Source organism: Pseudophryne corroboree, chromosome 7 (genome assembly GCF_028390025.1).
Source record: "Pseudophryne corroboree isolate aPseCor3 chromosome 7, aPseCor3.hap2, whole genome shotgun sequence".
Lineage (NCBI taxonomy): Eukaryota > Metazoa > Chordata > Amphibia > Anura > Myobatrachidae > Pseudophryne > Pseudophryne corroboree.
Genome location: NC_086450.1, coordinates 185,054,177 through 185,077,263, shown reverse-complemented (window position 1 = coordinate 185,077,263; position 23,087 = coordinate 185,054,177). Strand labels below are relative to the sequence as shown.

General features: G+C 50.6%; 1 protein-coding gene across 2 annotated transcripts in view; it reads right to left on the bottom strand.

The window, feature by feature from the left end:
• ASIC4 (acid sensing ion channel subunit family member 4) overlaps positions 1-23,087 on the bottom strand; it is a 702,581-nt gene that overhangs the window by 36,474 nt on the left and 643,020 nt on the right. The window lies entirely within an intron of this gene.

Genomic DNA, 23,087 nt, shown 5'->3' with positions numbered 1-23,087 from the left:
AAAGAGGCGCAATGAGGTAGCTGTGTGAGTAAGATAAGCGACCCAAGTGGCCGACACAAACACCTGGCCCATCTAGGAGTGGCACTGCAGTGTCACGCAGGATGGCCCTTCCAAAAAACACTCCCCAAACAGCACATGACGCAAAGAAAAAAAGAGGCGCAATTAGGTAGCTGTGTGAGTAAGATAAGCGACCCAAGTGGCCGACACAAACACCTGGCCCATCTAGGAGTGGCACTGCAGTGTCACGCAGGATGGCCCTTCCAAAAAACACTCCCCAAACAGCACATGACGCAAAGAAGAAAAAAAAGAGGCGCAATGAGGTAGCTGTGTGAGTAAGATAAGCGACCCAAGTGGCCGACACAAACACCTGGCCCATCTAGGAGTGGCACTGCAGTGTCACGCAGGATGGCCCTTCAAAAAACTAGTCCCCAAACAGCACATGACGCAAAGAAGAAAAAAAAGAGGGGCAATGAGGTAGCTGTGTGACTAAGCTAAGCGACCCTAGTGGCCGACACAAACACCTGGCCCATCTAGGAGTGGCACTGCAGTGTCACGCAGGATGGCCCTTCCAAAAAACACCCCCCAAACAGCACATGACGCAAAGAAAAATGAAAGAAAAAAGAGGTGCAAGATGGAATTGTCCTTGGGCCCTCCCACCCACCCTTATGTTGTATAAACAGGACATGCACACTTTAACCAACCCATCATTTCAGTGACAGGGTCTGCCACACGACTGTGACTGAAATGACGGGTTGGTTTGGACCCCCACCAAAAAAGAAGCAATTAATCTCTCCTTGCACAAACTGGCTCTACAGAGGCAAGATGTCCACCTCATCATCATCCTCCGATATATCACCGTGTACATCCCCCTCCTCACAGATTATCAATTCGTCCCCACTGGAATCCACCATCTCAGCTCCCTGTGTACTTTGTGGAGGCAATTGCTGCTGGTGAATGTCTCCACGGAGGAATTGATTATAATTCATTTTAATGAACATCATCTTCTCCACATTTTCTGGATGTAACCTCGTACGCCGATTGCTGACAAGGTGAGCGGCGGCACTAAACACTCTTTTCGGAGTACACACTTGTGGGAGGGCAACTTAGGTAGAATAAAGCCAGTTTGTGCAAGGGCCTCCAAATTGCCTCTTTTTCCTGCCAGTATAAGTACGGACTGTCTGACGTGCCTACTTGGATGCGGTCACTCATATAATCCTCCACCATTCTTTCAATGGGGAGAGAATCATATGCAGTGACAGTAGACGACATGTCCGTAATCGTTGTCAGGTCCTTCAGTCCGGACCAGATGTCAGCATCAGCAGTCGCTCCAGACTGCCCTGCATCACCGCCAGCGGGTGGGCTCGGAATTCTGAGCCTTTTCCTCGCACCCCCAGTTGCGGGAGAATGTGAAGGAGGAGATGTTGACAGGTCGCGTTCCGCTTGACTTGACAATTTTGTCACCAGCAGTTCTTTGAACCCCAGCAGACTTGTGTCTGCCGGAAAGAGAGATCCAAGGTAGGTTTTACATCTAGGATCGAGCACGGTGGCCAAAATGTAGTGCTCTGATTTCAACAGATTGACCACCCGTGAATCCTTGTTAAGCGAATTAAGGGCTCCATCCACAAGTCCCACATGCCTAGCGGAATCGCTCTGTGTTAGCTCCTCCTTCAATGTCTCCAGCTTCTTCTGCAAAAGCCTGATGAGGGGAATGACCTGACTCAGGCTGGCAGTGTCTGAACTGACTTCACGTGTGGCAAGTTCAAAAGGTTGCAGAACCTTGCACAACGTTGAAATCATTCTCCACTGCGCTTGAGACAGGTGCATTCCACCTCCTATATCGTGCTCAGTTGTATAGGCTTGAATGGCCTTTTGCTGCTCCTCCAACCTCTGAAGCATATAGAGGGTTGAATTCCACCTCGTTACCACTTCTTGCTTCAGATGATGGCAGGGCAGGTTCAGGCATTTTGGTGGTGCTCCAGTCTTCTGTACGTGGTGCCTGTACGCCGAAAGTGTCCCGCAATTCTTCTGGCCACCGACAGCATCTCTTGCACGCCCCTGTCGTTTTTTAAATAATTCTGCACCACCAAATTCAAGGTATGTGCAAAACATGGGACGTGCTGGAATTTGCCCAGATTTAATGCACACACAATATTGCTGGCGTTGTCCGATGCCACAAATCCACAGGAGAGTCCAATTGGGGTAAGCCATTCTGCGATGATCTTCCTCAGTTGCCGTAAGAGGTTTTTAGCTGTGTGCGTATTCTGGAAAGCGGTGATACAAAGCGTAGCCTGCCTAGGAAAGAGTTGGCGTTTGCGAGATGCTGCTACTGGTGCCGCCGCTGCTGTTCTTGCGGCGGGAGTCCATACATCTACCCAGTGGGCTGTCACAGTCATATAGTCCTGAGCCTGCCCTGCTCCACTTGTCCACATGTCCGTGGTTAAGTGGACATTGGGTACAACTGCATTTTTTAGGACACTGGTGAGTCTTTTTCTGAGGTCTGTGTACATTTTCGGTATCGCCTGCCTAGAGAAATGGAACCTAGATGGTATTTGGTACCGGGGACACAGTACCTCCAACAAGTCTCTAGTTGGCTCTGCAGTAATGATGGATACCGGAACCACGTTTCTCACCGCCCAGGATGCCAAGGCCTCAGTTATCCGCTTTGCAGCAGGATGACTGCTGTGATATTTCATCTTCCTCGCAAAGGACTGTTGGACAGTCAATTGCTTGGTGGAAGCAGTAAAAGTGGTCTTATGAGTACGACTTCCCCTCTGGGATGACCATCGACTCCCAGCAGCAACAACAGCAGCGCCAGCAGCAGTAGGCGTTACACGCCAGGATGCATCGGAGGAATCCCAGGCAGGAGAGGACTCGTCAGAATTGCCAGTGACATGGCCTGCAGGACTATTGGCATTCCTGGGGAAGGAGGAAATTTACACTGAGGGAGTTGGTGGGGTGGTTTGCGTGAGCTTGGTTACAAGAGGAAGGTATTAACTGGTCAGTGGACTGCTTCCGCTGTCGCCCAAAGTTTTTGAACTTGTCACTGACTTATGATGAATGCGCTGCAGGTGACGTATAAGGGAGGATGTTCCGAGGTGGTTAACGTCCTTACCCCTACTTATTACAGCTTGACAAAGGCAACACACGGCTTGACAAATGTTGTCCGCATTTCTGTTGAAATACTTCCACACCGAAGAGCTGATTTTTTTGGTATTTTCACCAGGCATGTCAATGGCCCTATTCCTCCCACGGACAACAGGTGTCTCCCCGGGTGCCTGACTTAAACAAACCACCTCACCATCAGAATCCTCCTGGTCAATTTCCTCCCCAGTGCCAGCAACACCCATATCCTCCTCATCCTGGTGTACTTCAACACTGACATCTTCAATCTGACTATCAGGAACTGGACTGCGGGTGCTCCTTCCAGCACTTGCAGGGGGAGTGCAAATGGTGGAAGGCGCATGCTCTTCACGTCCAGTGTTGGGAAGGTCAGGCATCGCAAACGACACAATTGGACTCTCCTTGTGGATTTGTGATTTCGAAGAACGCACAGTTCTTTGCTGTGCTTTTGCCAGCTTGAGTCTTTTCATTTTTCTAGCGAGAGGCTGAGTGCTTCCATCCTCATGTGAAGCTGAACCACTAGCCATGAACATAGGCCAGGGCCTCAGCCGTTCCTTGCCACTCCGTGTGGTATATGGCATATTGGCAAGTTTCCGCTTCTCCTCTGACAATTTTATTTTAGATTTTTGAGTCCTTTTTTTAACTGATATTTGGTGTTTTGGATTTTACATGCTCTGTACTATGACATTGGGCATCGGCCTTGGCAGACGACGTTGCTGGCATTTCATCGTCTCGGCCATGACTAGTGGCAGCAGCTTCAGCACGAGGTGGAAGTCGATCTTGATCTTTCCCTATTTTTGGAACCTCAACATTTTTGTTCTCCATATTTTAATAGGCACAACTAAAAGGCACCTCAGGTAAACAATGGAGATGGATGGATACTAGTATACATATGGATGGACGAGCGACTGCCGACACAGAGGTAGCTACAGCCGTGGACTACCGTACTGCGTCTGCTGCTAATATAGACTGGATGATAATGATATAAAAAATATATATATATCACTACTGCAGCCGGACAGGTATATATTATATAATGACGGACCTGCTGGACACTGTCAGCAGCACTGCAGACTCCTAAAGTAAGCTACTAGTAGTATCAAGAAGATAGAAAAAAAAAAACACCACAGGTAGGTGGTATACAATTATGGATGGACGAGCGACTGCCGACACAGAGGTAGCTACAGCCGTGGACTACCGTACTGCGTCTGCTGCTAATATAGACTGGATGATAATGATATAAAAAATATATATATATCACTACTGCAGCCGGACAGGTATATATTATAATGACGGACCTGCTGGACACTGTCAGCAGCACTGCAGACTCCTAAAGTAAGCTACTAGTAGTATCAAGAAGATAGAAAAAAAAAAAACACCACAGGTAGGTGGTATACAATTATGGATGGACGAGCGACTGCCGACACAGAGGTAGCTACAGCCGTGGACTACCGTACTGCGTCTGCTGCTAATATAGACTGGATGATAATGATATAAAAAATATATATATATCACTACTGCAGCCGGACAGGTATATATTATATAATGACGGACCTGCTGGACACTGTCAGCAGCACTGCAGACTCCTAAAGTAAGCTACTAGTAGTATCAAGAAGATAGAAAAAAAAAACCACCACAGGTAGGTGGTATACAATTATGGATGGACGAGCGACTGCCGACACAGAGGTAGCTACAGCCGTGGACTACCGTACTGCGTCTGCTGCTAATATAGACTGGATGATAATGATATAAAAAATATATATATATCACTACTGCAGCCGGACAGGTATATATTATATAATGACGGACCTGCTGGACACTGTCAGCAGCACTGCAGACTCCTAAAGCAAGCTACTAGTATCAAGAAGATAGAAAAAAAAAAAAACACCACAGGTAGGTGGTATACAATTATGGATGGACGAGCGACTGCCGACACAGAGGTAGCTACAGCTGTGGACTACCATACTGCGTCTGCTGCTAATATAGACTGGATGATAATGATATAAAAAATATATATATATCACTACTGCAGCCGGACAGGCAGAGCCGGATTAAGGGGGGGTCACAGGGGGTACATTACCCTGGGCCCCCCTGCTGCTAGGGGCCCCACAGTTCAATGTGCAGCTGCAGTGCAAAGTGCACCGTAAGCTGCATAATAAAGTCCAAAGAAAGCAGAGGGAGAGGGCAGAGGGGTGGAATCCGAGCCGGGGGGCGGGGCTACACGGCACTGCTTTCAGTTTCACTGCAGGCAGCATGTGAGAGGAGGGAGAAGAGAAGGCAGGAGGAGCAGCTACAGACATGTTCCCACAGCCCACCCAGTCATTGTGTGATAGTGAGGTAAGAGAGAGGGGAGGAGCACACTACACTATATGTATAATATGTGTATAAGTGTGTGATTGATTGTGGTAAGGTGTTTATGTTTCTGACTGTGTGTGACAAATGTATATATGTGTATAAGTGTGTGATTGATTGTGGTAAGGTGTTTATGTTTCTGACTGTGTGTGACAAATGTATATATGTGTATAAGTGTGTGATTGATTGTGGTAAGGTGTTTATGTTTCTGACTGTGTGTGACAAATGTATATATGTGTATAAGTGTGTGACTGTATGTTTGTGAATGTGTGTGTATGTGTGTAACTGTGTGTGTGTAACAGTATATATGCATGTGTATACGTGTGAGACTGTATGTATGCTTTTGTGTTTATATATATATACTGTATATATGTGTGTGTGTGTGTGTGTGTGTATATATATATATATATTTATATTGTGTGTGTGTGTGTGTGTGTGTGTGTGTGTGTGTGTGTGTATGTACGTGAGTATGAATGCATGCATTTCCTGCCAACCATCACGTGTTGGTGGGACCGTCCTGTTTTTCGGAAACTGTCCCACCTGTGGGCTGGAGAAAAGGTAGGGAGGGATCGCTCCCACCTGCTGTGTGCATGATGCTGGGGGCAGCACAGCGGCTGGTTAAGTGATGTGCATGCCCCCTGCGTGAAGTGAATTTTTTGTGTGACGTGTGTCCATGCTCCTTGTTTATGTACACGCAGAAGGCTTGCGCACTATGGTGGTCATTCCGAGTTCGCTCGCTAGCAGTTTTTAGCAGCCGTGCAAACGCTATGGGAGTGTATTTTAGCTTAGCAGAAGTGCGAACGAAAGGATCGCAGAGCGGCTACAAAATTTTTATGTGCACTTTTAGAGCTCAAAACCTATTCAGCGCTTGCGATCACTTCATAAGCTCAGTTCCTGTTTTGACGTCACAAACACGCCTTGCGTTCGCCCAGCGACGCCTGCGTTTTTCCTGGCACGCCTGCGTTTTTCTGAACACTCCCTGAAAACGGTCAGTTGACACCCAGAAACGCCCACTTCCTGTCAATCACTCTGCGGTCAGCAGTGCGACTGAAAAGCTTCGCTAGACCCTGTGTGAAACTACTTCGTTTGTTGTAATAGTACAATGCGCGTGCGTATTGCGCCGCATACGCAGAAGTGCCTTTTTTTTTGCCTCATCTCTGCACAGCGAACGAATGCAGCTAGTGATCAACTCGGAATGACCACCTATGGCTCTTATTGAGATGTGGATGAGTAGCGGCTCATGCAGCAAAGTACCGATGTTCAGTACTTTGTGCATGGACCAGACCCGTACTGCATGTGCGCAGTACGGGTCTGTGACGACAGACATAAGGCGGCATCAGACAGTCAGAGATTGACAGTCTGATGCCATTTGGGGGCAGCGACGGCCTCCATTTCTCCAAACAGAGGCGTGTCTCCGGGGACACAGTAGGCCAGGCTCTCTCTCAGAGGACGGATATTTCCTGGCCTCTTGGTAGGTATTGTGGCAGGCGGCTTGCGCAACCCCTTGGGTCACGCAGCCAGCCAATACTTGTCGGGATTTAGGGGGTTCGGGATGTAGCCGTCGGTATTGTGACCAACTAAATCCCCATCCTTGGACATAGTTCATATCAGTAATGCAGCTGGAGGCATGACACCTACTGCTGCATTACCACGTTAGTGTTATCGCTGCTGCTTTTATGTAAGCAGCAGCGATAGCTACTCCGTCCACATCTGAAAGAGGGCCCCCCAGTCTTAAATGCCCCGGGCCCCCCAAAGCCTTAATCCAGCTCTGCGGACAGGTATATATTATATAATTAATGACGGACCTGCTGGACACTGTCAGCAGAATGCGTTTATAGAATAAAAACACCACACGAGTGTTTAACTTTTTCAGGCAGACAATCACAATATACTGGTGGTCAGACAGTGGTCACTGGTCAGTCACACTGGCAGTGGCACTCTGGCAGCAAAAGTGTGCACTGTTAAATAATATGTACTCCTGCTACTGCTCCCCAGTCTCCCCCACAATTAAGCTGTGTGAGCACTGAACACTCAGCACAGTCAGATATACATAGATGATGCAGCACACTGAGGCTGAGCACAGATATGGTATACTGTTACTGTGTCACTGTGTATCGTTTTTTTTCAGGCAGAGAACGGATTATATTAAATAATAATATAATAAAACTGCACTGGTGGTCACTGGTCAGTCACTAGTAAACTCTGCACTCTCTGAGTACTCTTAAGCTCCAATAAATCAAGTGTCTCACTCTCACTCTCTCTCTTCTAATCTAAATGGAGAGGATGCCAGCCACGTCCTCTCCCTATGAATCTCAATGCACGTGTGAAAATGGCGGCGACGCGCGGCTCCTTATATAGAATCCGAGTCTCGCGATAGAATCCGAGCCTCGCGAGAATCCGACAGCGGGATGATGACGTTCGGGCGCGCTCGGGTTAGCCGAGCAAGGCGGGAAGATCCGAGTCTGCCTCGGATCCGTGTAAAAAGGCTGAAGTTCGGGGGGGTTCGGATTCCGAGGAACCGAACCCGCTCATCACTAGTTCAGACACCATTACATTCCTGCTGGCACTGGTGTGCATAACATATTCAGCAGCCTAATACTCCTGTTGAAATTTTGTGAGAATATGGAGCATACCCCTCAAAATACTTTGCAACAGGTGGTCGATCAGGTGCAGGTCCTGACTCGACAATTTAATGATTTGTCCATTAAAATGCACACCTCGCAGGCCGCTGGCGGAGCTCCCGCAGCAGCAGTGCCTTCAGGGGTTAAGGAGCCGAAAGTAAATCTCCCGGATCGTTTTTCTGGAGATCGCTCGCAGTTCTTTTGTTTCAAGGAGAGCTGCAAGCTATATTTCCAGCTTAGGCCTCAGTCTTCTGGGTCGGAGATTCAGCGGGTGGGCATAGTGATTTCCTTGCTACAAGGAGACCCACAGGTCTGGGCATATGGGTTGCAGCCTGACTGTCCGTCGCTTAAAAGTGTTGATGCTTTTTTTTTTACGGCACTGGGCATGTTGTATGATGACCCTGGCAAGACGGCCTCAGCCGAGGCTCAAATATCGATCCTTAAGCAAGGGCGAAGGCCAGTTGAGGTTTATTGTACGGAGTTTCGGAGGTTGGCCCATGATACCCAGTGGAATGACCCAGCCCTGAGACACCAGTACCGAAGAGGTCTTTCTAACCAGTTAAAAGACCAACTGGTACAATATCCCTTGCCTGATAGCTTGGATCAGCTCATGCAGTTATCCATTCGGGTGGATAGACGGCTGAGAGAGCGCAGGCTTGAAAGGGAGACCGAGGTTTCCTTCTTTCCCAAGGGAACCTCAGACTCTGAGGAATTTTCCGAGGAGCCTATGCAGATTGGGGCTACCCGCCTCTCCTCGCGTGAGAAGACGCGGAGGAGACAGCAGGGGTTATGTTTGTACTGTGGGAATAAAGGTCATGTGGTAGTATCATGCCCAGAAAAGCCGGAAAACTTCAGGGCCTGAGGGTGATGGGAAATATCCTGTCAGGCCAGAAGTCAGAATTTCCCAAGAAGACTTTTATCATTCCGGTGACCTTGAAGATCCTCGGTCAAACTGTCAAGACTGAGGCCTTTGTGGACAGTGGGGCCGACGGGGTTTTTATGGACCGCCAATTCGCCCTGAAACACTCTGTTCCCTTAGTACCCTTGGCATCGGAAATTGAGATTTGTGGGTTAAACGGGGAACCATTATCCCAGGGTAAAATTACCTCTTGCACTAGCCAGATTTCTTTGTTTATTGGAGCCACACACTCTGAAAAATTGTCCTTTTATGTGACTGTCTGTACTTTTGCCCCATTGGTGTTGGGGTTACCCTGGTTAAGGGCCCACAATCCTCAATTTGACTGGGTCTCTGGGGAGATTCTTAGTTGGGGTACTGATTGTTTCAGGAGTTGCTTGAGCCTTCCAGTCAGGCTTTCGCAGCTAAGTTTGCCAGGATTGCCAGGATGTTATGCAGATTTTGCGGACGTGTTCTCCAAAAGAGTTGCAGAGGTACTACCTCCCCATCGCCCCTATGACTGTGCCATTGATTTGTTGCCGAATGCTAAGCTTCCCAAGAGCAGGTTGTACTCCCTGTCACGTCCTGAGACTAAGGCTATGGCAGAGTACATTCAGGAGAACTTGGCTAAGGGATTTATCAGACCTTCACAGTCTCCAGTTGGGTCGGGGTTCTTCTTCGTGGGTAAAAAGGACGGTTCGTTGCGACCCTGCATCGACTTCAGGGAATTGAACCGTATCACGATTAAAAACTCATACCCACTGCCTCTCATTTCGGTCTTGTTTGACCAGCTTCGTACTGCCACCATTTTTTCTAAGATTGACCTACGCGGTGCGTACAATCTAATCCGAATAAGAGAGGGGGATGAATGGAAGACTGCCTTTAATACCCACTCAGGGCATTATGAATATTTGGTGATGCCTTTTGGGCTCTGTAATGCCCCGGCAGTCTTCCAGGACTTCGTGAACGATGAATATTTGGATAGATTCTTAGTTGTATACTTAGATGACATCCTAATCTTCTCCCATTCCCTGGAGGAACATCGGAAGCATGTACGCTTAGTCCTCCAGAAACTCAGAGACCACCGGCTTGGGGCGAAGCTGGAGAAGTGCGAATTTGAAGTTCAGCAAATCACATTTCTAGGATATATTATCTCCCCAGAAGGTTTCCAAATGGAGGGTTCCAAGGTACAGACAGTCCTGGATTGGGTGCAGCCCACTAGTTTGAAGGCGCTTCAGCGTTTTCTGGGCTTGCGAATTTTTATAGACGATTTATCGCTGGATTTTCGTCTATAGTGGCGCCCTTGGTGGCACTCACTAAGAAAGGGGCGGATGTTGCTCACTGGTCTTGTGAGGCCAAAGCGGCTTTTGCCCGTCTCAAAAGGGCATTTGTCTCGGCCAAGGTGCTGCGACACCCAGATCCAGAGCGTCCTTTTGTGGTGGAGGTGGATGCCTCTGAGATGGGTATTGGGGCAGTGCTCTCTCAGATGGGGGTGTCTGATAATCGCCTTCATCCCTGTGCTTACTTTTCCCGTAAATTTTCACCTGCCGAGATGAATTATGATGTGGGTAACCGGGAATTGTTGGCTATTAAGGATGCACTCGAGGAGTGGAGACACTGGCTTGAGGGGGCTAAGTTTGTGGTCTCAATTCTCACTGACCATAAGAATTTGGCATATTTAGAGTCAGCGAAGCGCCTCAATGCCAGGCAGGCACGATGGGCTTTGTTTTTTGCTCGCTTTAATTTTTTGATAACATATCGCCCTGGGTCAAAAAACATCAAGGCTGATGCGCTCTCGCAGAGTTTTGCTCCAATCCAGGAGACCACCGAGGAGCCATTGCCCATTGTGTCCCCATCATGTATTAAAGTGGGCATTACCCAGGACCTCTTGTCATTAGTCCTTAGAGCAGAGGAGCAGGCTCCTCCAGACCTTCCGGTAGGTCTTTTGTTTGTGCCTCCTAGGTTAAGACAGCGAGTGTTCCTGGAATTCCATGCCAAGAAGTCGGCAGGTCACCCGGGTATTGCCAGAACTCGGGAGTTGCTATCTAGGGCGGTGTGGTGGCCCTCGGTGGCTAGGGATGTGGATCAGTGGGTTCGGGCATGTGACATCTGTGCCCGAAATAAGACTCCTAGAGGGGTTCCTGTTGGCCCATTACATCCACTCTCTATTCCATCTAAGCCATGGACCCACATTTCAATGGATTTTGTGGTGGACTTGCCCAAATCCTCGGGGATGACAGCCATCTGGGTTGTCGTTGACAGGTTTTCGAAGATGGCGCACTTCGTTCCATTGGTTGGGCTGCCATCGGCCAGACGCCTGTCTGAATTATTTATGCTGCATGTTGTGCGCCTCCACTGGTTGCCACTTGATGTGGTCTCTGACCGCGGATCCCAGTTTGTGGCCAAATTCTGGAGGGCATTTTGTTCCGATCTCCAGATTTCTGTCAGCTTGTCGTCAGGCTACCATCCGCAGTCTAATGGGCAGACTGAAAGGGTGAACCAGTCCTTGGAGCAGTTCCTCAGGTGTTATGTCTCCAAGTGTCAGACTGACTGGGTTGCTCATCTGTCCATGGCGGAGTTTGCCTATAACAACGCGGCTCACTCTGCTACAGGGATCTCTCCCTTCCTTTGTGTGTATGGGCATCATCCTAAGGCCAATTCTTTTGACTCCCAGGACTCCACGCCTGGTGGTTCCTCTGTGGTTTCGGTCCTTAGAGGTATTTGGAGGAAAGTGAAGAAAGCCCTTGTGTCTGTGTCATTAGTGACCAAAAGGGTTTTTGATAAGCGGAAAAGACCCTGCAGCTTCAAATTAGGAGACTTCGTCTGGTTGTCTACCAAGAATTTGAAGTTGAGACAGCCATCTCATAAGTTAGGCCCCCGGTTCATCGGTCCTTATAAGATCACTAGGGTTATCAATCCGGTGGAATTTCAGTTAGATCTACCCCGTTCTTTGGGTATCAATAAAACATTTCATTGTTCCCTTTTAAAACGGGCGATTAGTAATCCTTCTTCCAGTGGAAGACCTTCCCCTCTTCTGATACGTGGCCAGAGGGAGTTTGTTGTTGAAAGGATTCTTGACTCCAAGATGGTTTGGGGTCGGCTGTCATTTTTGGTGCACTGGAAGGGGTATGGCCCGGAGGAGCGGTCGTGGGTGCGCAGTTGTGATCTTCATGCCCCCAGACTGTTACGCTCTTTCTTCTCGCAGTTCTCCCCGTCAGAGGGGGGTACTGTTAGGGTTTCCTGCTCTGTGCTGCCACGTCGTCATGGCAACCAGGAGACAAGTGCTAGCGGAGTAACCTGAGCGTAGCTGATACTCCGGTTCGGGTCTTTTGCTGTGCAGTGGTTACAGGCTCTGTGCACGGCAGGGGATCCGGTGCTGGTTTTTGTGCTCACAGTCTGTGAGGTCTGAGTGGGGCGTGGACAGCACCTGCTATATAAACCCTCTTCTCAGGTTAGGCAGATGCTGCTGAATCTTTGTTGGTTAGTCAGTTCCTGAAAGCTAGCTAGTACTGTGTAAACTTTGTATTTGTTTGTTGCTTACTGCAAATAGGCCTTGGGATTTGGTATTACACTCTGCCAATCCAGACCTAGCAGTAAGACTGGAGTCAGTCGTTTAACCTGCTGGGGTTCTTTTGCTACTCTGTGAACCTAGCAAGTTTGCGGCTGTATTCTCAGACTTGCCTGCCAAAATCCTTTCTCACTGTGCAAGGTGTTCAGGTGTCAGTTTAGTGGCAGTAAGGTGAACCAGTGCACTGCAAGTGAGGACTAGGATTGTGGAGACTCTCCTTGTGTCTATTATTCCATCTCTGACCAAGGAGTTTACTGCCACACCCGTTGGTAACCCTTTAGGGTTTTGCTGTTGCCCTTAGCAACAGCATTTCGGGTTCTCTACGTATTAAATCACAACATCTCGCTTCTTTCTATCTGAGCATTCCTAATACTAGGGAGACACCCAGTTTCTTAGCCTTTGGGCTTCTCTGTTCACTTTGTGTTTATTTTGTTACCCTATCACCTTCTATGTATGTAATGTCATATTCCCCAGTCTGTCTGTGAGTTCATTTGTTTTGCATCTCTCTCCGTTCAGACACCAGTACATTCCTGCTGGCACTGGTGTGCATAACAGATGCCTCCATTATGGCTGCTTCCATAATTTTCCCCAGTTTGTTTTCTATCACAATCCGCCCTGCATAGTGAAATCAGAACATCAATAATTATCGGATCTTTTCTACATGCTGGATAATTTTGCATATCTGACTGTCTGATAACTGCTTGGTTGTGGCAATGTACTGTTCAGTTATCAGCCCAATCAGCTGATAATCAGCTGATCAGGCTGAAAATTGAAGAGTGTATACCCAGCATTACACTTCACAACATCCTGGTCAGCATTAATCCTGTGGCCCAATGCAGATTATGATTTTTTGCCTCTAGAGGACTTATATTGGTTTCTTTAAACCCTGTCACTACAACACATTAGAATCTAGAACTCAGTGAAGTCATTTAATAACTATACACCTTCCATGGCAAAGCATTCCAGCACTTGCCCCTACTTTTTATCAAGCTTTGAAAAATGCATATGCCTTTCCATAGTCATCTGCTCTAGTGATCTGCTGTCACACACATAGGGGTAGCGTGTGCACTAATAATAATAATAAGGTTATTTATATAGCACATTTCATATAATAGGACTCAAAGTGCTTTACATTTGCATAAAAAAACCGCAAGATGCAATATAAACTAAGTATTCATGGACTACAGAAAAGAGTGGAGGCTGTTTTAAAATGGAAGCCTCTTGAATTGTGCGAGGAGCAACAAAGCTTAAAAGCTCAACCCACAAATTGTTAGAAATGTGTGTACAGGTGCGATGGCATGGCAGCATTATGTACACACCTGTGAAATGCTTTATTACTACAGACGGGTTGAGTATGTTTGACTGGCGGTGGCCGGCGCGTACGCGGGGGGCGAGCGCAACAAGCCCCTTGCGGGCTCGCTGCGCTTGCCATGCTGTGGGCTTGGTGGCGAGCTGCACTCGCCACAGGTTCTGTTTCCACTCTATGCCAACTGTCGGGATTCTAAGGGGGTGGGATGTAGGGAGAGGTATTGTGACCGGCGGTCTTCTGACCATCGGAGCTACATCCCCTACACACAGCCAAGTTGCTTAACCAGTTGGATGGTTTATTGAACATAAGTATTGTACAGTTGTACTCACTGTGATACAGTATTTAACGATGGAGTGGAGCTTGAGTGGAGTAGGGTTTGATGCACCTCACTAACCGGTGACTGTATATTACAAGTGGGTAGCACTGCGGTAAGGACGTGCGGTGAGGTAAATGGCTGAGGGGGCACTGGCCAGAGCCAGATTTATACACAATATAAAAGCCCAAGGGTTCATGTGAGAATTATACACAGGTGCAGCAGTATAAACTCCTGGAAATCCGGTGAGTGGAAAAGATATGCAGGGGAGGCAGTGCCTCATCTGCCATAGACTTTTTACTCCCCAGTTTTGACTATAAAAATTATTAGAATAATATAAAGAAGATATTTATTATATATTCTATGTATTTTTCATATACTTTATATAGTCAAAACTCAGGCGTATACTGGAGTATGACAGGAAAGTCTCTGCCTCACCCCACCGCACTGCGCTGCGGGATGCAAAACAACAGAAATACAGGTAATAAGTCAGGTCTCTAAAGAGATACGTAGGAGACGTCCGTCTCCCACCATGTCACTCTTACACAGTGGACAGCAATCTTGGTAAGAAAATGAAGTCCCCCCTTGGGAACCAACACTGAGTCTGCGCAGCAGCTCGCTCCACTACATTCTGGTAGTCCTTCATTTACAGATTGTAGTAAGCGAGGTGTCGCAATAAGGAATCAGAAGCTGCTTCAGGTGCTTTGAAAGTCAATAAGCCAAACTTGAAATAAATTTGCCATCTTACAGGCACCAGTGAAGTAAGTAGAAAATGGGTATTATGTGACAGGAATGGGGTTGCATAGGTAACAATTTTACTGTTGCAATTTGTACCAGCTGCAAGCAGTGCAATTATTTTGCTGGGAGAGGCAGGCAGAGGGCATTGCAGTAGTCCAAGCATGGGGATACATTTGTATGTATGAGTATAGGCAGATCTTCTGAGGGAATTAAGTGCTTGATCCTGGCTATGTACCTCAGAGGAAAGAATGAGGATTTGGGGGCCCATTTATCATACAATATTTGCAGCTATGTTGCCAAAAACACCCATTTTGGGGGGCTAGGTGCAAATATGTATCCCCCCTCCAATGTAAGAAGGAGGGATCGCAGCAGGTAGCTGCTGTGATCCCTCCATTTTTGCCTGCAGTCACATCCCCCATAGGTTTCTATGGGGAATGAGATGCTGCCAGATGTATTTGCATTCCCGATATTGTCTCCTGCTGCTACCACAATCTTCAGATTGCGGTAACCCATTGTAGCCTATAGGCTACACTTTGGGAGATGTAGTACCGGTAGGGATCCCAAGGAACCCTTCGCCGGAAATGGCCCACGTGTACATGGAGGTCATTATGACTTGCCATGCACAGCGGCCCTGAGACCTCACTCGGTGCATTGCAGGGAAAGGCTCCTTTCAGAGTAGCTGACCCTGCCTGTGCAGGGTGATACGTCCACCTGATGTGATTGCATTATGCTATGTGAGCTGTGCGCGATCATTGGTAAATGGGCCCCTTGATTATGTTTGACACCAGATGTTTATGTGTCAGGCCACCATCCCGGGCAACACCAAGATTCTGTCCATGTTCTGTGTTTTGTAATTCTGAGCCCCCAAGTGTAAGTCCAGTTGGTTGGCTAAGGTGTAATCTTTTCTATTAACAGTGATGTCCAGTCATAAGAACCTCTGCTTTAACAGGATTGGTCATGAGCAATTGGCATTCATCCACTCCTGGAGCTCAGCTAGACAGCTATGTAAGATTGTTATTGGGTTCTCAGTACCTGAAGCTAAGGTCAGGTACAGTTGAGTAATTGACCCAGTGGTAGCATGTTGTAACTATAGTTTATATCATGAAAGTATGGGAACATTGAGTCGGTCATTGCTCCCACATTGGGTGCACAGAAGTAAAATCCCCCATATGCACAGTTGTAGAGATCTCTATACCGGACAACCAGTGGTGCAAGTGGGCGGGTACGGGTGGGTACGGCGTACCCGTAAGAATTTAGCCGTGGGTACGCCGTACCCACACCGACGGGCCGCCGCTCCTCGCACCGCCGCTGATGTGAGGGAAGGAGAGCGCAGCCTGTGCCTCTCCTTCCCCTCAGTCTCCGGCGGGTGTCATAGTTTAATTCAGCGCCGATCCATGAGCCAATCAGAGCTCGCGGTGCGAGCTCTGATTGGCTCACGGATCGGCGCTGAATTAAACTGTGAGACACCCGCCGGAGACTGAGGGGAAGGAGAGGCACAGGCTGCGCTCTCCTTCCCTCACACAGGACGGCAGCGGCCAGCGGCAGCGGTGAGCAGGGGAGGGAGGCATGTTATACCTGGCACTGGGGGATATCTGGCACTGGGGGGGGGCATTTCTATCTGGCACTGGGGGATATCTGGCACTGGGGGGGCATTTCTATCTGGCACTGGGGGATATCTGGCACTGGGGGGCATATATACCTGGCACTGGGGGATATCTGGCATTGGGGGGCATATATACCTGCACTGGGGGATATCTGGCACAGGGGGGCATGTATACCTGGCACTGGGGGATATCTGGCACAGGGGGGCATGTATACCTGGCACTGGGGGATATCTGGCACTGGGGGGGCATGTATACCTGGCACTGGGGGATATCTGGCACAGGGGGGCATGTATACCTGGCACTGGGGGATATCTGGCACTGGGGGGGGGCATGTATACCTGGCACTGGGGGATATCTGGCACAGGGGGGCATGTATACCTGGCACTGGGGGATATCTGGCACTGGGGGGGCATGTTATACCTGGCACTGGGGGATATCTGGCACTGGGGGGGGGGCATTTCTATCTGGCACTGGGGGATATCTGGCACTGGGGGGGCATTTCTATCTGGCACTGGGGGATATCTGGCACTGGGGGGCATATATACCTGGCACTGGGGGATATCTGGCATTGGGGGGCATATATACCTGGCACTGGGGGATATCTGGCACAGGGGGGCATGTATACCTGGCACTGGGGGATATCTGGCACAGGGGGGCATGTATACCTGGCACTGGGGGATATCTGGCACTGGGGGGGCATGTATACCTGGCACTGGGGGATATCTGGCACTGGGGGTATATCTGGCACTGTAGGGGCATTTCTGTATCTGGCACGGGGGGCAATGTATATCTGACACAGTGGGAGCATTTGTGTATCTGGCACTGTGGGGCAATGTGTATCTGGCACTGTGGGGCAATGTATATCTGGCACTGTGGGGCAACGTGTATCTGACACTGCGAGGCAATGTATATCTGGCACTCTGGGGGCATTTCTGTATCTGGCACTGTGGGGCAATGTGTATCTGGCACTGTTAGTCAATGTGTATCTGGCACTGTGGGGCAATGTATATCTGGCACTGTGGGGCAACGTGTATCTGGCACTATTGGGGTCATACGTGTATCTGCCCCTCCCCCATATGTGTATCACGCCCCTATTTTCATTGGCCACGCCCCATGTGGCATTTGGCCACACCCATTTTTTTGCACGCGCGCCTTCGGCGCGCGCACACAGTACCCGTAAGACATTTTTTCTACTTGCACCACTGCGGACAACACCTATTCGGATGCTTAGTTTCACAGAAGTAATCATCATCAGTGCACACCTGCACAGCTCTATACTAGTAAGAAAGGCTCCATCTGGATATAGGCATATTCACACATACACACACTACATAGCCCGCAGTCCTATTGGCATGCTGTTACTGAACTGCGTGGAAACACCTCATTACCACTCGGTAACAAGCCTGTAGTGGAGCTGTATGTGGTTTATGCAGAACTCAGCGTTATTGTACATTAACATGCTTTCTTCCAGAGCATGTGCAGAACAAAAACATGCAAGTTGGATGTGTTTTGTCCTCCTATGCTAATTTCATCATCTTCATGCCTATAGATGGTGCAAGTCACACTCCTGGAAACAAACGTACTTATGCTTCTGTCCAATGGTGTAAAGCCTGCAGTTGCATGGACACCCCCTCACTAATCATTGCCTATGTGAGAGCACCCCATCACAGCCCAGCTTTGCTGCCTTCAGTCACATGTAGAGCTGAGATTAAAATGCGTGGGACAGATCATGTTTGATAACATGAAGGTGCGCTCCACAAAGAAGTGTAGGTACAACCGCACATCAGGCCCTGGGGCTTCTGTTAGTGTAGCAGAAGGTAGGAATAGTGGCACATAGCTGCATATTTTCCGGTTTGGTGACTCACTTCATAGGCTCACTTGCTGGTCCATATATTCCCCATCATACTGTGTAATAAGCAAAACTTTCATATACTGTATATGTAATCACCACTACTCCATTACATTATCTCCTATATATTAGCCCTGTGACTCTGTGCCTGCATTTCTAACGCTGGGCGGAGTCACAGGCACAGATCTGGGAGGCTGGATGCAGGCCAGGAACAGTCTCCTCCCTCGGTCCGCCCATCCCCGGCCAGTCCCCTCTCCATCTCCGCCCACTCCACTCTCTCCCCCCTCCCCGTACACTGCCTGCACCCTGGTGACACTGCAGCCGGCGACTGCTCAGCTGCCGCACAGTCCGGAGGAGAATGCCGTGGACGACCTCTGACTGCCGCCCCTGCCCCCCTCCCACCCCCGGCACCCACAGCCTTCACAACATCCGCCGCCCACCCGCCCCGCACCCTCCCACCAGCGGCACCCACACCTGCAGCACCCCCCACCCGCGGCACTCACTCCCCCACCCATGGCACCCACATCTGCAGCACCCCCCGCCCCTCCCCACCAGCGGCACTCCCGCCCCTCCCCCACCCATAGCAGCCACATCTGCAGTACCCCCCGCCCCTGCCCCACCAGCGGCACTCCTGCCCCTCCCATAGCAGCCACATCTGCAGCACCCCCCCCGCCCCTCCCCCACCCGTGGCACTACCGCCCCTCCCCCACCCATAGCAGCCACATCTGCAGCACCCCCGCCCGTCCCCCACCCGCGGCACTCCCGCCCCTCCCCCCACCCATAGCACCCACATCTGCACCCCCCCCACCCGCGGCACTCACGCCCCTCCCCCACCCACGGCACTCCCACCCCTCCCCCACCCATAGCACCCACATCTGCAGCACCCCCCACCCCTCCCCCACCCGCGGCACTCCCACCCCTCCCACACCAGCAGCAGATGCCCTCCCCCACCCACGGCATTCCCGCCCCTCCCCCACCCGTGGCACACGCCCCTCCCCCACCCACAGCACTCCCGCCCCCTCCCCCACCCGTAGCACCCACACCTGCAGCACCACCCGCCGCACTCCCGCACCCTCCCCCATCCGCAGCACCCCACGCCCCTCCCCCACCCGAGGCACCCAGCACATCTGTCCCCCACCCACGTTACACGCCCCTCCCCCACCCACACCACTCCCGCCCCCTCCCCCACCCGTAGCACCCACAAACCGCGCCACCCCCCTCCTCTCCCACCCGTGGCACCCCTGCCCCTCCCCACCCTGTACACACCTCTCCCCCCTACACCCCCGCACTCCCCCCCCCCCGCACCTTCCCCATCCGCGGCACCCACAGCATCCACCACATCTGCCCCCCCACTCGCAGCACACGCCCCTCCCCCGCCCGCTGCACCTCCTCCCCCACCCGCAGCACCCCCGCACCTCCCCCATACCCACCTCTCCCCCCCGCTACACCCCCGCACCCTCCACCCCACCTGCCCCTCTCCCACCCGCGGCACCCACAGCATCCACCACATCCCCCCGCCCGGGGCACATGCCCCTCCCCCACCCGTAGCACCCACCGCCGCAGCACCCACCACCCCTCCCCCACCCGTGGCACCCCCATACCCACCTCTCCCCCACGCTGCACCCCCGCATCCTCCACCCGCCGCACCAACAGCATCCACCACATCTGCCCCCCAACCGCTGCACATGCCCCCCCTCCCACCCACAGCATCCACCACATCCACGTGGACCTACCACACCTCCCCCACCTGCAGCACCTCTGGACCACCTCCCACAGCACCTCTGGACCCCATCCACGGCTCCCCTGCAGCCACCCCTCCTCCACACGCAGCACTTTTAGAACCTATCACCCAACCTCACCCCCCCTGCAACCCCACCTCCCCAAACACCCCCCCACTACATCACCCCTCCCCCACGCACACCACCTCCAGACCCCCTTCTTCATCCACAGCACCCCGCACCCACCCCTCCCCCACCAACAGCATCTACACTCCCCTTCTGCACCCGCACCTCCCCCACCCACAGCACCTCTAGACCCCCTTCCCCATCCGCGCCCCCTCCACACCTCCCCCTCCCCCACCCACAGCACCTCTACACCCTTTCCGCCATCCGTGCCACTGCACCCACCTCTCCACCACCCGCAACACCTCTGGACCCCCTCCCGCATCCACCCCTCCACCACACGTAGCACCTCGGACACCATCCGCAGCTGCTACAAGTGATTCCCTGAATCGGGGTGATCAGCGGCATGGATAGGCACCTCCACCTCACTGAACCCCCCCACACTCTTTCCAAACCCCCCACACACACACTGAACTTCTGTGAGTATAGTTGCTACCAATGGACATTGGATTAATAAAAAATAATAATACTGTGCCCATTATGTGTGTCTAAGCGACACTGCTGCCTGTGGCCATTGTGTATAAGTGGCACAGCTCCCTGTGGCCACTGTGTGTATACGCGGCTCTGGTACCAGTGGCCATTGTGTGTATAAGTGACACTTCTACCTGTGGCCATTGTGTGTATAAGCGCCACTGCTACCTGTGGCCATTGTGTGTATAAGTGGTGCTGCTACCTGTGGCCATTGTGTGTATAAGTGCCTCTGTTACCTATGGGAATTGTGTGTATAAGCAACACTGCTACCTGTGGTTATTGTGTGTATAAACTGCTTTGCTACCTGTGGGCACGTTGTGTATCAACATCTCTGCTACCTGTGGGCACTGTGTGTATCAACGTCTCTGCTACCTGTGGGCACTGTGTATCAGCGGCTCTGCTACCTGTGGGCACTGTGTGTATAAGCGGCTCTGCTACCTGTGGCCGCAGTGTGTATAAGCGGCTCTGCTATCTGTGGGTATTGTGTGTATAAGGTGCCCTGCTACCTCTGGCCACTGTGTGGATACGTGGCTCTGATACCTGTGGCCACTGTGTGTATAAGCTGCGCTGATACCTGTGGGCACTGTGTGTATAAGCGGCTCTGCTACCTGTGGGTACTGTGTGTATAAGCGGCTCTGCTACCTGTGGGTATTGTGTGTGTATAAGCGGCTCTGCTACCTGTGGGTATTGTGTGTATAAGCTGCCCTGCTACCTCTGGCCACTGTGTGGATGCGTGGCTCCGTTACCTGTGGCCATTGTGTGTATAAGCAGTTCAGCTACCTGTGTCCATTGTGTATATACGCGGCTCTGATACCTGTGGCCACTGTGTATAAGCTGCGCTGCATACACTAGCAGTATATACTACACTATGTTATTCATTGTGCCCTGCGGCCACTCTTTACGCCCTCACAAAAGGCTACGCCCCCTTGACAAACGCACGCCCTTCCCCCTTGCAATATTTACCCAATAGCATAAACTTTTTTGCAGGTAATACTCCATATAATAACAATTATAGCACAGCTGAAGCTCGTGCAGGGGTTAACGGGTCGTAGCCTCTTGCAACGGTATTTTCTGTCTAACACCTTGCCTCTCTTTATCCTCTCCCCACCACCCTGCCTCTCCCTATCCTTTACCGATCGCACAGCATTTCTGTACATTCCCTTTCTCCCCCCTACGCCTCTCTGTCTTTTCTCAACCGGACACCATTTCTGTATGCCCTCTATACTGCCCTGTGTTTCTGATTCTGTTATCTACCGGCCTGCGTATGTCCAAAGGTGTGCAGGGGTTAACGGGGCGTAGCCCCTAACGACGGTGTGAAAAGCGCCCGTAGGGCGCGATGAATCACCTAGTATATATATATTCTTCTCTGACATTCCAATGGCATTATCATCATTATGAACCCTGTTTATTCATAAGGCGCCAGAAAACTCAGTTGCTGCCTGTGTGGGTCTAAAGCTCTGAGGGGGGTCTGGGACTGAGGGTCGACAGCACAAAGGTCGACACACCTTAGGTCGCAGCCAATTGGTCGACACACCTTAGGTCGACATGGACAAAAGGTCGACAGGAACAAGGTCGACATGGAAAAAGGTCGACATGAGTTTTTTGTTTTTTTGGTGTCGTTTTCTTCGTAGAGTGACCGGAAACCCCAATTAGTGCACCGCGTCCCCTCGCATGGCTCGCTTCGCTCGCCATGCTTCGGGCATGGTGCCTTCACTCCGCTACCGCTTCGCTCGGCACACTTTACCGTTCCAATCGTAGTCCATGTGGATCGTTAAGTATGGATAGGTTCCAAAAAAGAAAAAAATCGTGGAAAACTCATGTCGACCTTTTTCCATGTCAACCTTGTTCCTGTCGACCTTTTGTCCATGTCGACCTTTTGTCCATGTCGACATAAGGTGTGTCGACCAATTGGCGGCGACCTAAGGTGTGTCGACCTTTGTGCTGTCGACCTGGAGTCCGGATACCCTCTGAGGGCTAGATTCCTAAAGGACATGTAGTGTATCTGTTTCAGGTCTGGCCCAAGCCATATATAACCTCATCCTGCACGCTAGACAGCACAGTCACAGTGCCAGCAGAGTTACCAAGCCATCCAGCATTACTAGGTAATAGTTTATAAATGCCTCACTTCCGGGCTGCACATAAGAATTGTGGACCCCTAGACAAATTTTGATTCCGCTTCTCGGAATTTAACCCCCTGTAGCATCTCCCCACACTGTAGTCTTGATAACGATGTAGCATTATGAAACAACTGCATGCCTGTGTAAGTGCAACTGAAAATGGATATTAAAGCATTGAATAGACTGGGTTTAATCTTAACATGTGATAGGCTAATTTGCATGCATTTTA